We start from the raw sequence: 12,370 nt of genomic DNA on the forward strand, positions 1-12,370 counted from the left end.
TGCAGGGCGCGCATTGCTGTGCTTGACAGCTTGGTGGCTGCGACAGAGTCCCGGCCAGGCCGGGACCCGCGGGGGCCCCACGCGTGCTGCCCTGTCCCCGCGGGTGGCCAGCGGCTTTCCAAGTGATGTCTGGATCTGCAGGCGCGGAGCCTGGAAGAACGAGTCGCGCTGTGAGTGGGCGCGGACCGTAGCAGGTGTGCACTGGCAGGGCCAGTAGGAAGAGAGCGCCGGTGCCCTCACTGCGGCCGAGGCGCCCTGGAGTCGTGGCGGAGGACGTTTCCTGCGTTAAGACGTGTCTGTGCCGCGCTCCAAGAAAATGTACCCCCTAAGTTTGTGTGTGTGTTTAAATTTGTTTTAAAATTTACATATAGTAAGATTCACTTTTTGGTGTGCAGTTCAGTGAGCTTTAACAGATGCGTGAACTGTCGTGACTGCCACCGCTGTCGGGATACTCAGGAAGGCAGCCTCTCTCCTTCCCGCTCTTGCAGCCACCTGCCTGTTCCTCAGTCCTCCTGCTTTGCCCGTTCCAGGATGTCACATGTGGGCTTGCAGTCTGGCTTGTTTCACTTAGCATAAGGCGTGGGACATTCAGCTATGCTCTGGTTTGTCCCTGAAGAGTAAAGATACAAGCGTCTGAAAAATGTGGCTCTCGGATACAGCCTGAGAGAGAGACTAAAATGATAAAGTACTGAGAAAAATTACAAAACTATAGTTCATTAAAAACATTAAGCAGTAGGGAACCGTGTATGCTAGAAGTGAAATTCCCTCGGTACTTCTAAGTAGTATACAGTCTTTTCTCTGCGTAAGCAATTTTTTAGATAACATAGCGAGATCATATTGCATATATTATCGTACATTTTTCACTTAATGATGTTAGGTTACTTAAAGATCTTAGCAATCTTCACATGTTGATATATACAGTATATACACACAGATTTCCTTCAATCTTTTAAATAACTCTATAGTATTCTTTTTTTTTTTTTTTTTTTTGAGATGGAGTCTTGCTCTGTGGCCCAGACTGGAGTGCAGTGGTGCAAACTTGGCTCACCACAACCTCTGCCTCCTGGGTTCAGGTGGTTCTCCCACCTCAGCCTCCTGAGTAGATGGGATTACAGGCACGTGCCACCATACCCGGCTGATTTTTGTCTTTTTAGTAGAGACGGGGTTTTCCCATGTTGCCCAGGCTGGTCTTAAACTCCTGACCTCAAGTGATCCACCCGCCTCAGCCTCCCAAAGTGCTGGGATTACAGGCATGAGCCACTGTGCCCGGCCAAATGACTGTAGTATTCTGTAGTGTGGATGTTTCATAATTTTATCAGCCTCCTGTTAATTGACATTATAGTTATTTACTGTTTTTCACCACTACAGTCAGTGCTTGTGTCTGTATCTTTGTACACATACTCAAGTTTATAATGCTAAAGGTGACTTTGGGTTTAAATAATAGCTAAATTCTTTTCTTTTCTTTTCTTCCCCCTCACCCTTTTTTTTTTGAGATGGGGTTTTACTGTTGTCACCCAGGCTGGAGTACAGTGGTGTGATCTTGGCTCACTGCAAACTCCGCCTCCTGGGTTCAAGCAATTCTCCTGCCCCAGCCTCCCAAGTAGCTGGGATTATAGGCGCCTGCCACCACACCCGGCTAATTTTTGTATTTTTAGTAGAGACAGGGTTTTGCCATGTTGGCCAGGCTGGTCTCAAACTCCTGATCTCAGGTGATCCACCCACCTTGGCCTCCCAACGTGCTGGGGATTACAGGTGTGAGCCACCGCGCCCGGCCAAAACATATTTTATAGTGTTGAAGTTTTAACTAACACGTCCAAGCTATTCTCATTGTTTTTCCTATTAAAGTTTAGCCAGCCTTTAGAGGCCATAGATAAAGCATGGATTAATTACATGACATAATTTAAAAACCTTATTTTAGCCAGTGCAGTAACATCAGACAAAGAAGTAAAAGGCATATAGATTGGAAAGGGAAAATTGTCCCTATTTGCCAACAACATGATTATCTACGTAGAAAATCCAAGGAATCTGTGAAAAAGCTACTAGAACTAGTTAATGAGGTTACAAGACACAAAGTCAACACACAGAAGGCGACCTTATTTTTATTTTATTTTATTTTATTTTTTTTTAGACAGAGTTTAACTCTTGTTGCTGGGCTAGAGTGCAATGGTGCGATCTTGGCTCACCGCAACCTCTGCCTCCCGGGTTCAAGTGATGCTCCTGCCTCAGCCTTCCAAGCAGCAGGATCACAGGCATGTGCCACCACGCCTGGCTAATTTTGTTTTTTTAGTAGAGAGGGGATTTCTCCATGTTGGTCAGGCTGGTCAGGAACTCCCAACCTGATCCGCCCACCTCAGCCTCCCAAAGTGCTGGCATCACAAGCGTGAGCCACCGGGCCTGCCCTGGCGACTTTATTTCTACATACAGCAGTGCCCCTTATCCGTGGGGAGATACATGCAAAGTCAACACTATACAAGCTGACCTTATTTCTGTTTACAACAGTCCCTGTTATCCATGGAGGATACGTTCCAGCAGATGCCCAAAACCTCCGATAAGACAGAACCTTCTGTGGACTGTGTTTTTTCCCCTATACATCTATGCCTATGATAAAGCTTAATTTAAAAACTAGGCGCAGAAAGAGATTAACAACAATAACCGTTCATAACGTAGAATAATTATATACTGAAAAAAGTTATATAAATGTGTTCTCTCTTTCAAAATATCTCTTTGTATGCACTCACCTATTTTTGGAGGGCAGTTGACTACAGGCAGCTGTAACTGGGAAAACAGAAATTGCAGATAATGAAACTACAGATAAGTGGGGACTACTGTACTAACAGTGTACAATTAGAAAGTTAAATTTGGCCAGATGCAGTGGCTCACGCCTGTAATCCCAGCACTTTGGGAGGCCAAGGTAGGTGGATCACGAGGTCAGGAGTTCGAGACCAGCCTGGCCAACATAGTGAAACTCTGTCTCTACTAAAAATACAAAAATTAGCTGGGCATGGTGGCATGCGCCTGTAGTCCCAGATACTCAGGAGGCGGAAGCAGGAGAATCGCCTGAACCCGGGAGGCGGAGGTTGTGGTGAGCCAAGATAGCGCCATTGCACTCCAGCCTGGGCAACAGAGCGAGACTCTGTCTCAAAAAAAAAAAAAGAAAGTTAAATTTAAAAACACACCGTTTCGCTTGCTTCAAAAGAATCAAATACTTAGGTATACATCGAATAAGACTTACAGGATCCATATGCTGAAGATGAGAGAAATCAAAGATCATTTAAGTAAGTGGGGGGACATACCATGGTCAGTGGTTGGAACACTCAACATGGTAAAGACATCAGTTCTCTTCATATTAATCTATAAATTTAACCCAATTCCAATTTAAAAGTATTAGCATGCTTTAAAAACAAAAATTTTAAACAAAAATTTTGTTTATTGAGGTATAATGTACCTAATTTGTAAAATTCACCTACTTTTAAGTATATGGTTGGCTGACCTGTGAGCAAGGGGGGTTAGGGATCCCTGTGCAGTTGAAAATCCGAGTGTAACTTTTTTTTTTTTTTTGAGAAGGAGTTTGGCTCTTGTTGCCCAGGCTAGAGTGCAATGGCACAATCTTGACTCACTGCAACATCTGCCTCCCCGGTTTAAGCCATTCTCCTGCTTCAACTTCCCAAGTAGCTGGGATTACTGGCGTGCACCACCACGCCCAGCTAATTTTGTGTTTTTAGTAGCTACAGGGTTTCACCGTGTTGGTCAGGCTGGTCTTGACCTCCTGACCTCAGGTGATCCGCCCGACCCTGTCTCCCAGAATGCTGGGACTACAGGCGCCCACCACCATGCCTGGATAATTTTTTTTTGTTTGTTTTTGTATTTTTTTTTTTTTAGTAGAGACAGGGTTTCACCGTTTTAGCCAGGATGGTCTCTATCTCCTGACTTTTGTGATCCGCCTGCCTTGGCCTCCCAAAATGCTGGGATTACAGGCATAAGCTACCGCGCCCGGCCTTTTTTTTTTTTTTTTTTTTCCCTGAGCGGTATCTCTCTGTCACCCAGGCTGTGGAGTGCAGTGGTGTGATCTCGGCTCACTGCAACCTTCACCTAACCAGGTTCAAGAGATTTTCCTGCCTCAGCCTCCTGAGTAGCTGGGATTACAGGCGCCCACCACCATGCCCGGCTAATTTTGTATTTTTAGTAGAGACGGGATTTCACTATGTTGGCCAGGCTGAACGAGTATAACTTTTGACTTCCCAAAAGTTAAAACTACGAATAGCCTGCTGTTGACCAGAAACCTTACTGATAACATATGATTAACACAGATTTTGTAAGTTATGTGTATTACATACTGTGTTCTCATAATAAAGTAAGCTAGAGAAAAGAAAATGTTAAGAAAATCATGAGGAAGAGAAAATAAACTGACTACTCGTCACGTGGAAGTGGATCATCAGAAAGGTCTCCATCCTCAGTGAGCAGGCCGAGGAGGAGGAAGTGGATGGGTTGGTTTTGCTGTCTTGGGGGTGGCCGAGGGAGAAGTGGAGGAGGTGGAAGAGGGGCCAGAGAGGCAGGCATACTCCATGTAACTTTTACTGGAAAAAGTCTGCAAATAGGTGGACCCGCATGGTCCAAACACGTGTTGTTTCAGGGACAACTATACAATAATTTTTAGACGATTTCTGGAGCTGTGCAGCCATCACCATAATCCAGTTTTTGTTTGTTTGTTTGAGACAGGGTCTCAGTCTGTCACCCAGGCTGGAGTGCAGTGGTGTGATCTCAGTTCACTGCAATCTCCGCCTCCCGGGTTCAAGTGATTCTCATGCCTCAGCTTCCCAAGTACCTGGGATTACAGGAGGTGCCACCAAGCCCGACTACTTTTTTTGCATTTTCAGTAGAGATGGGGTTTCACCATGTTGGCCAGGCCAGTCTCGAACGCCTGACCTCAAGTGATCCACCTGCCTCAGCCTCCCAGTACTGGGATTACAGGTATGAGCCATCGTGTCTGGCCTGTTTCTGTTTTTTAAATTTTAATTATTTTTTAAAATGGAGATGGGGTATCATTATGTTGCCCAGGCTGGTCTTGAACTCCTGGGCTCAAGCAATCCTCCTTTCCTCTCGAAAGTGGTAGGATTACAGATGTGAGCCACCATGCCCGGCCTTGCTCATCTGTTGATGGACAGGTTGATTCTGTGTCTTGGCAGTTGTGAAAGGTGCTGCAATAAACATGGGGTGCAGATCTCTCTCGGACGTACGGATTTCGTTTCTGTTGGATATATACCCAACAGTGGTGTTGCCAGGTCATATGGTAGTTCTATTTTTAATATTTTGAGGAACCCCTGGCACTGTTTTCCATAATAGTTATACTGATTTACATCCCCACCAACAGTGTACAAGGGTTTCCTTTTCTCCACATCCTGGACCACACTTATTATCTTTTGCCTTTTTGACAAGAGCCAGTCTAACAGGTGTGAGGTGATAGCGCATTGTGGTTTTGATTTGGATTCCCTGATGATTAGCGATGTTGAGCGTTTTTTCATGTACCTGTTGGCTACTTGTACACCTTCTTTTGAGAAATATCCATTGAGATCTTTTACTATTGAGTTGTTTGAATTCTTTGTATATTTTTGTTGTTAATCCCGTATTAGTTGTTTGCAAATATTTTCTTGCATTCTGTAGATTGTCACTTTACTCTGTTGATTGATTTCTTTGCTGTGCAGAACCTTTTTCGTTTGCTATGATCCCATTTGTCTATTTTTTCTTTTGTGGCCTTTGCTTTTGAGGCTTTATTTCCTCAAAGTGAGCTAGGCACAGAAAGATAAGTGCTGCATGATCTCACTCATATGTGGAATCTGAAAATGCTGATGTCACAGGACAGAGCAGAATGGTGGTTACCAGAGGCTGGGGTGTCTGGCGGAAGGGGAGAGAGGAAGATGTTGGTCAAAGGATACTCACTCACAGTTAGATAAAAGGGGGAAAGTCCAGAATAGGCAAATACGCAGAGACAGAAAGTAGACAGGTGATTGCCTGGGGCCAGAAAGCAGGAGAGAGAGGATAGGAAAAGAACAGGTAGAAAAACTGAGAATGACTGCTAATGGGTAGGGAGTTGCTTCTTCTTCTTTTTTTTTTTTTTTTTTTTTTGACAAAGTCTTGTTCTGTCACCCAGGCTGGAATGCAGTGGGGCAATCACGGCTTACTGCAGCCTTGACATTTTGAGCTTAAGCAATTCTCCCACCCAGCCTCTCCAGTACCTGGCACTACAGGGGTGCACCATCATGCCTGGCTAAATTTGGGTTTTGTTTTTTTTTTTTTTGAGATGGAGTCTCACTCTGTCACCCAGATTGGAGTGCAGTGGCACGATCTCAGCGCACCACAACCAGCCCAGGTTCAAACAGTTCTCCTGCCTCAGCCTCCCGAGTAGCTGGGATTACAGGCGTGCACCACCACACCTGGCTAATTTTTGTATTTTTAGTAGAGGCAGGGTTTCACCATGTTGGCCAGGCTAGTCTAAAACTCCTTACCTCAAGTGATCCTCCTGCCTCAGCCTCCCAAAGTGTTGGGATTACAGGTGTGAGCCACCACCTAAGTTGTGTATTTTTTTTTTTTTGTAGAAATGAGGTTTCGCCACGTTGCCCAGACTGGTCTCAAACTCCAGAGCTCAGGTGATCCCCCTGCCTGGGCTTCTCAGGGATTATAGGCTGAGCCACCGCACCTGGCCACATTTAAGTCTTTAATTCATTTCAGGTTGATTTTTGTCTATATTGAGAAGCCAGGTCTGATGTTATTCTTCCGTATGTGTGTATCTAGTTTTCTCAGCACCGTTTATTGAGGAGCCTATCCTTTTCTCATTGTGTGTTCTTGGCACCTTTGTTAAAAATCAGTTGGCTGTAAATGCATGCATTTATTTCCAGGCTCTATTCTGTTCCAGTGGTTTATGTGTCTTATGTTTATGCCAGTAGTGTGCTGTTTGGGTTAGTACCGCTCTGTAGTTTTTGGTTTTTTTTTTTTTTTGAGACGTCGTCTCACTCTGTCACCCAGGCTGAAGTGCAATGGCGCAATCTTGGCTCACTGCAACCTCCGCCTCCCAGGTTCAAGCGATTCTCCTGCCTCAGCCTCCTGGGTAGCTGGGGATTACAGGTGTGCACCACCACACCCAGCTGATTTTTGTATTTTTAGCAGTATTTTTAGCAGAGACGGTGTTTCACCATGTTGGCCAGGCTGGTCTCGAACTCCTGACCTCAGGTGATCCACCCGCCTTGGCCTCCCAAAGTGCTGGGATTACAGGCATGAGCCACCGTGCCCAGGCTCTGTAGTATATTTTGAAGTCAGGTAGTGTGATGCCTCCAGCCTTGTTCTTTTGCTCAGGATAGCTTTTGCTATTCCAAGTCTTTTGTGGTTGCATACAAATTTTAGGATTTCTTTTTCTGTTTGTATGAAGAGTATGGTAGGTATTTTGATAGAGATTTCATTGAATCTGTAGATTGCTTTGAATCTGTAGATTGCTTTGGGTAGTATCTATTGGTTATTTATTTTTTGAGATGAGTTCTCACTCTGTTACCCAGGCTGGAATTCAGTGGTGTAATCTTGGGTCACTGCAGCTTTGATATCCTGGGCTCAAGCAGTCCTCCCACTTCAGCCTCCCAAGTGTCTGGGACTACAGGTGTGAGCCACCACATGCAGCTGCTTTTTATTTTATTTATTTTCTTTTTCTTTTTTCGTATTTTTGAGAGAATTTTGCTCTTGTTGCTCAGGCTAGAGTGCAGTGGTGCCATCTTGGCTCACCACAACCTTTGCCTCCCGGGTTCAAGCAATTCTCCTGCCTCAGCCTCCCGAGTAGCTGGGATTACAGGCATGCAGCACCACGCCTGGCTAATTTTGTATTTTTAGTAGAGACAGGGTTTCTGCATGTTGGTCAGGCTGGTCTCGAACTCCTGACCTCACGCGATCTGCCCACCTCGGCCTCGAAAGTGCTGGGATTATAGGCGTGAGCCATCATGCCCAGCCTTATTTTATTTTTTAGTAGAGACAGGACTAGCTGTGTTGCCCAGGCTGGTCTTGAACTCCTAAGCTCAAGTGATCCTCCCACCTCATCCTCACAAAGTGTTGGGATTACAGATGTGAGCAGCAGCACCTGGTCTATTATTTCTGTTGTTGCCGGTGTTTTTGGTGTCATATCCAAGAAATCATTGCCAAATCTGATGTCATGAAGCATTTCTCCTGTTTTCTTCTAAGAGTTTTATAGTTTTAGATCCGATGTTTAAGCTGTTAATCTGTTTTGAGTTAACTTTTCTATGTATTATCTAAGGTAATGGTCCAACATAATTCTTGTATGTGTGGATATTCAGTTTTCCTAACACAATTTGTTGAGAAGACTATTGTTTTTCAATTGAATGATCTTGACATAATTGTTAAAAATCATTTGACCACATATGTGAAGGTTTATTTCTGGGTTCTTCATTCTGTTTAATTGGCCAGTATGCCTTTCTTTATGCCAGTGCCACATTGTTTCAATTACTATAGCTTTATAGTAAGTTTTGAAATAAAAAGGAGTGAAGTCTCCAAATTTGATTCATCTTTTTCAAGATTGTTTTGGCTATTTTGGGTTTTCGGAGATTCCTATGAATTTTTAAATGGGTTATTTTTTGCAAAAAAAAAAAAAAAATCTGCTGTTGGAATTTTCAAAGGGATTGCATTGAGTCTTTAGAAGGCTTTGGATTATATTGTCATCTTAACAATATTATGTCTTCCAATCCTGGGAAGACATTTTTATATTTAAAATGTGTTTCTAATGGATAGCATTTGGTTGGTTCATGTTTTCTGTTTACTCTGTAAATCTGTGCCTTTTGATTTGAGTGTCTTGTTCATTTACATTTAATGCAAATATGTATGTGGTGGGATTTACATCTGTCATTTTGTTATTCTCTTTAAGTCTTATATCCGGAGAGCTGATGGCCACAGCAGCTCAGGCCTGATTTCTAATAGGAAGATTATCTAATAGAAGGATTTCAGAGCATTCCAGGGACAAGATTTGCATTTGTGTGAATTTTTTTGTGTTAAAAGCCTCTTAGAGCATGGTCTCAAGAAGTTAGGGATGTGTTTTTCACCATTGTGTTGGTTAAAGCCTGATGTGCATCTATGCTGTTGGGCACAAGCTCACTGGGCATTTGTTTTCCTGGTCGCTCCCCTCCAACTGTATTATGACTGCATTTCCTTCAGGCACAGCCCATTGCGCGGGCTGTGGCTCGGCCCTCCATGGGGGCAGAGATGATGCCTGTTGAGCTGTGGCTTCCAGGTTTTGTAGATGGGAATAAGACAGATGTACAGTGATAGCTGCTGTGACCTTGTTATACCCTGTTCTTTGCTTTCCCTGGCACATTCAGGGATTTTTGCCTCACAGGGGAGGGGGGAAAAAAACCAAAATGCTCTGAAAGCAGTGACTTTCATCTTGAAACCTGACTCCATAGCCAAAATTTGATGCTCAGAGCCTATGTGGTCACTCCTTGCAGTCATGTTGTCCTGGCCAGGACAGCGGGGATGAGTGTTGATTTGTCCTTGAAGATATCACAGAAGGAGGTGTGTTTGCTCCAGAGAACCAAGAGCCCCACAGCTGAAGTGGTGAGGTTCTGTGTTCCATTTGAATCCCTGTCCAAAGCTTGACTTCTCAAGCTATTCCTAGAAGGACCAGTCTCCACAAAACCAGTGAGCCTGAACACCACCTGGACTCTTGGCTCACTGGGGCCAGCTGCAAGCAAGTTTAGGTGAAGAATTCAAGGATAAATCAATATCGGAAAGTCTATCAATGTATTATTAGGATAAAAGAGAAAAGTTATGAGATTATCTCACAGATAAATAATAGCATTTAATAAAAATTCAACATTTGTTTATGATTAAAGACTTCTAGGAAAAAAAAAGGGATAGAAGGAAATTGTCTTTTTTTTTTTTTTTTTTCCCCAGACAGAGTTTCGCTCTTGTTGCCCAGGCTGGAGTGCAATGGCACAATTTCGGCTCACTGCAACCTCTGCCTCCTGGGTTCAAGCGATTCTCCTGCCTCATCCTTCCGAGTAGCTGGGACTGCAGGCATGCGCCACTGGCCTGGCTAATTTTCTGTTTTATTTTAGTAGAGATGAGGTTTCTCCATGTTGGTCAGGCTGGTCTTGAATGCCCGACCTCAGGTGATCCTCCCGCCTCGGCCTCCCAAAGTGTTGAGATTATAGGGATGAGCCACCGCGCCCGCCTGATCTTGTCTTATAAGGACCGGGTCCCAGTGGATGAGGGCCCACCCTGATGGCTTCATATTAACTTAATTATCTCTGTGAAGAACGGAGGCATTCTGAGGTCCTGGGGATGGGGTTAAGGCTTCAACACACAAATTTTGAGGGCACACAGTTCAGCCCATAAGACTTTGTTTCATTAAAACATGGGCTTGTCATTATCACCCTTTGATCCCCTGGGCCAAGTCCTGGTTGATGGGGCACCCCTGAACTCTCAGAGCCACGGGCGCCTGCTGCTCTCTGGGGACGCCGGGGCAGAGGGAAGGGGCTGGGGCCTGGAGTGTCAGCTACTAGGGAAGCCTAATTCCTCATCGCTGTTAGATAAAAATACAGGAGCTCTAGTATTTGCTTCTCTCATTCCGAGGAATCACAGTCATGTGTCACTTGCCAACAGGGATACGTTCTGAGAAATGCATGGTTAGGCACTTTTGTGGTTGTGTGGGCATCACAAAGTGCACTTACACCCCCAGATGGTACCGACTGCTCCTCACCTAGGCTGCACGGCAGAACCTGTCGCTCCTAGGCCACACGCCTGTGCAGTGTGTTACTGCAGCGAACACTGTGGGTAAGAGTATTTGTATATCCAGGTTTACGTAAACATAAAAATGGGACAGTGACACCATCTCAGCTCACCACAACCTCTGCCTTCCAGGTTCAAGTGAATCTCCTGCCTCAGCCTCCCAAGTAGCTGAGATTACAGGCGCCCACCATCACACCTGGCTAATTTTTGTATTTTTAGTAGAGACGAGGCTTTGCCATGTTGGCCAGGCTTGTCTTGAACTCCTGACCTCCTGCCTTGGACGCCCAGAGTGTTGGGATTACAGGCATGAGCCACCACGCCTGGCCAGTAATTTAGGGTATTTTTTTTTTTGAGACGGAGTCTCGCTCTGTTGCCCAGGCTGGAGTGCAGTGGCCCGATCCCGGCTCACTGCAAACTCCACCTCCCAGGTTCATACCATTCTCCTGCCTCAGCCTCCCAAGCAGCTGGGACCACAGGCGCCCGCCACCACGCCCAGCTAATTTTTTGTATTTTTAGTAGAGATGGGGTTTCACCGTCTTAGCCAAGATAGTCTCAGTCTCCTGACCTCATGATACGCCCACCTCGGCCTCCCAAAGTACTGGGATTACAGGCGTGAGCCACCACGCCCGGCCAATTTAGGGTATTTTTAAGTAATTTTAAGTTTAGAGTATTTTTAAGTAAAATCTAGCACTTTTTGTGTTGTCTATATCTTGGTATGTTTATTAATGTATGTGTACACACACACACACACACACACACACGGTGGAATACTATTCAGCCTTTAAAAAGAAGGAAATCCTGTCATTTGTGACAAAGATAAACCTGGAAGACATTACGCTTAGTAAAAAAAGCCAGGCCCAGAAAGACACATACTGCACCTCATTTCTATGTGGAATCTAGAAAATTTGAGCTTATAGAAGCAGAACGTAGAATGGGGGTTGCTGCCAGTAACCCATCTGGGCAGGCAGACGGGGCTGGGGTTGGAGTCCATCTCCTCCCATTTCTCGGCTCTGTGAATTTGGACAAATCACTTTCTCTGGCCCTCAATTTCGCCGTCTCTAAAGAAGGGGTTAAATGAGCTCAGACACCCCAAGGCTTCACGAAGTGCAAGCGGCTGAGATGTGCTGGTGTTAAAGGTGGTTGAGGACAGGGTGGGGTCCCTTTTTCCCGGAGGGAACGTGGAGCCCTGTGTCTGAGGTGCCCTTGGCATCTTTGCTGGCTGCACTTGGTTCCCGACTCCCCGGGGAGCTGCCAGGCAGGGGAAACTGCCCTCCTGGCCTGGGGCACCGTGGCAGAGGTCAGCCAAAGGCTGAGACCTGCCTTCTTGCTGGGGCTGGAGGCTGCCTCCTGCCTTCCAGGCTGCAGAGTCTGCTGCGGGGGCTGCCGGGGTGTGTGTGTGTGTGTGTGAGAGAGATGAGGAGGCGTGGACTCTCTCTGCATGGGGGTGGGGTTGGGCGGGGCTGCCAGGGGTGTGTGTGTGTGTGTGTGTGTGTGTGAGAGATGAGGAGGCGTGGACTCTCTCTGCATGGGGGTGGGGTTGGGCGGGGCTGCCGGGTGTGTGTGTGTGTGTGTGTGTGTGTGTGTGTGAGAGAGATGAGGA

The 12,370-nt window shown here is 45.6% G+C and overlaps 1 protein-coding gene across 2 annotated transcripts in view; it reads left to right on the plus strand.

The window, feature by feature from the left end:
- Window positions 1-12,370, plus strand: part of CYFIP1 (cytoplasmic FMR1 interacting protein 1) — a 115,825-nt gene that overhangs the window by 1,024 nt on the left and 102,431 nt on the right. The window lies entirely within an intron of this gene.

Source organism: Chlorocebus sabaeus, chromosome 26 (assembly GCF_047675955.1).
Source record: "Chlorocebus sabaeus isolate Y175 chromosome 26, mChlSab1.0.hap1, whole genome shotgun sequence".
Taxonomy (NCBI): domain Eukaryota; kingdom Metazoa; phylum Chordata; class Mammalia; order Primates; family Cercopithecidae; genus Chlorocebus; species Chlorocebus sabaeus.